The 2,152-nt window shown below is 26.9% G+C and overlaps 1 protein-coding gene and 1 long non-coding RNA gene across 4 annotated transcripts in view; one reads left to right on the top strand and one right to left on the bottom strand.

Moving 5' to 3' along the window:
* Positions 1-217: 217 nt before the first annotated feature.
* LOC115246293 (tubulin-specific chaperone C) overlaps positions 218-2,152 on the top strand; it is a 22,826-nt gene continuing 20,891 nt past the window's right edge. The window contains exons 1-2 of one of the 3 annotated variants that reach the window (XM_029825011.1): positions 218-610; positions 984-1,225. The gene's annotated coding sequence lies outside the window, so the exon portion shown is untranslated. Of the gene's footprint in view, positions 648-983; positions 1,226-2,152 lie in introns of all 3 variants that reach the window. The other 2 variants (XM_029825013.1, XM_029825012.1) reach the window with 2 other exon arrangements.
* The window catches only part of LOC115246294, a 22,574-nt gene continuing 21,645 nt past the window's right edge, over positions 1,224-2,152 (bottom strand). Inside the window, exon 2 of the long non-coding RNA XR_003885644.1 lies at positions 1,224-1,737. This is a non-coding gene — a long non-coding RNA (uncharacterized LOC115246294). The remainder of the gene's footprint in view (positions 1,738-2,152) is intronic.

Genomic DNA, 2,152 nt, shown 5'->3' with positions numbered 1-2,152 from the left:
TTTTAGATTACAAATGGACACCCTGCCGAAAATGGTCGATTAAAACCGATTAAAACATAATCGGTTTTAATCCGTTTTAATCGGTTTTAATCTGTTCAATCCGCGCCCGGAATAAAAAGTAATCGATTTTAATTCCGAACAAACTATAATCGGTTTTAATATTGTTCATAATGGCATTATGAACAAAAGCATTGTAATCCTAGTGTTAAACTTTAACGGTTCCGGCATAAATTAACAGTTACGGCCTGCATAAACCAGCCTTCATTCTATTTTTGTTGTTCACTGGTATTAAAAGAAGATAGAATGATACTTGTGTCGATTTGAGTCACTAAATGGAAAGCACCCAGTATATCGTGTATAAACTAGGCCTATGTGAACTATATATTCTTTTATTCTCTCTTTCTCACATTCATACAGTATCTTGCGCGGTATTGCGCGATGTGATTTCCAATTTAGGAAATCTTTTCGTTTCTGTCTAGTATGCTCACGAAACGACCGAGATCAAACCTTGTGCAAACGCTCAAGAGTAATGCCAAAATAATTTTTATATTGGAGGGTGTATTGTTTCTGGGATCATACGGACTCTGGCGTTATATGAATACTTCGCAAGGTGAATTGTTCGTTCTACTCCACAAGATTTAAAATTTGTAGGTTACTCCGCTTTGCGATATATCAAATTATAATTATTTTGATTGATGTAAAAAATATATATATGTTTTACATTATATAGAAAAAAAAATATATATATATAATATCATATAATATATAATACATACACACACACACACATATATATATATATATATATATATCAAATAAAGATTTTTCTTTCGCTTTAAGTTGCATCGGTGTAGCAATCCAATCTGTGAATGATGCCATGAGGGATAATTTTCTTATTTTTAAAGAATCTCTCATTTCTTTCTTATCCCAAATAAGAATAATTAAATTAGTACATTAATTTCTCTAAAATCTGCAACACAAAGATTTCAGATATTACATGCATCAACACTTTCCACATATATTAGAGAGCTATTACTTTGTTGGAGAAAAATTATCTGGCAGCGATCAATTGAGAAAATTTGATTACGCAACTTGGATAGAAGAATGCAATGAGCATTAAACCTTCATGGCGTTCCTGAAGTTTGCAACATCAATAGTTCTTGGTGGAGGTATAGGATACAGTTTGCTTCAAATTGTTTCACCCAATGAATCAGAAATTATAAAGGTAATTGAAAAAAATTTATATAATCACATAATTATTGAGATTAATTACAAAGTATAATTACCAAAACAATCACTGTGATAGATGTTCTTATATTATTTTCATATACAAGTTGGTATAATACTTTTTATTAATTATATAAATCTATATTATATAAAAATATATTTAAAGTTTTTCGAAATTTATATAGACACATATATATGTTATATGTTTTAAAGTAACAATAGAATTTTTTTTAATTGAGAAATTTTAGGCCAATATAAAACTTTCAAATACTGATGTTTGTATGATACAATACAATACATCATTTCCAGGAATAATAAAATACACTTTTTGTAATAAAATTTCGATTTTTATCAAATCTTTTTTAGCCAAAACTATAAATAATGTTTTCTAAGAATTGTCAATATAATTAGGTGATCATTAAATTATTTTAGTCAGCAAACTTTTCAATGATGAGACATCAACCCATCCATAATCAATAGGAAATTTTTTACTATCTTTTAAGTCAGTATCTGAAAATATAAAAACATTCAAAAATTAATCTGATGGAATATTTCAATGCTTTAATTCATTTAGACAATTTTGTTAGAATGTACGAGATTTAGATTCAGATTCATCATTCATAAAGTTGTTACGATTTCAATTAAGATTAAATAAGATTATGCTCATCATTGTGACGTATCAATTACATAATTATATTTGTTTATATTGTGGATTATATTGTGATTGTCATTAATTAATGTTTTGTTTACCTTACACATAATATTAGAAGTGATTTATTTCAAAGATGCTTCACATAAAATAGTAAAAAGAAATCTTGAAACTGGCCACATATAGTTTTATTAACTAATAAAATAATTTCTGTTTTTGCAACAACATATGATTTCATAATTATATTAACAGATTCTTGAAATATATATATATATA

The sequence above is a fragment of the Formica exsecta genome, unplaced genomic scaffold (assembly GCF_003651465.1).
Source record: "Formica exsecta isolate Colony F162 unplaced genomic scaffold, ASM365146v1 scaffold146, whole genome shotgun sequence".
Taxonomy (NCBI): Eukaryota; Metazoa; Arthropoda; class Insecta; order Hymenoptera; family Formicidae; genus Formica; species Formica exsecta.
This window is presented reverse-complemented; position numbering and strand designations above follow the sequence as displayed.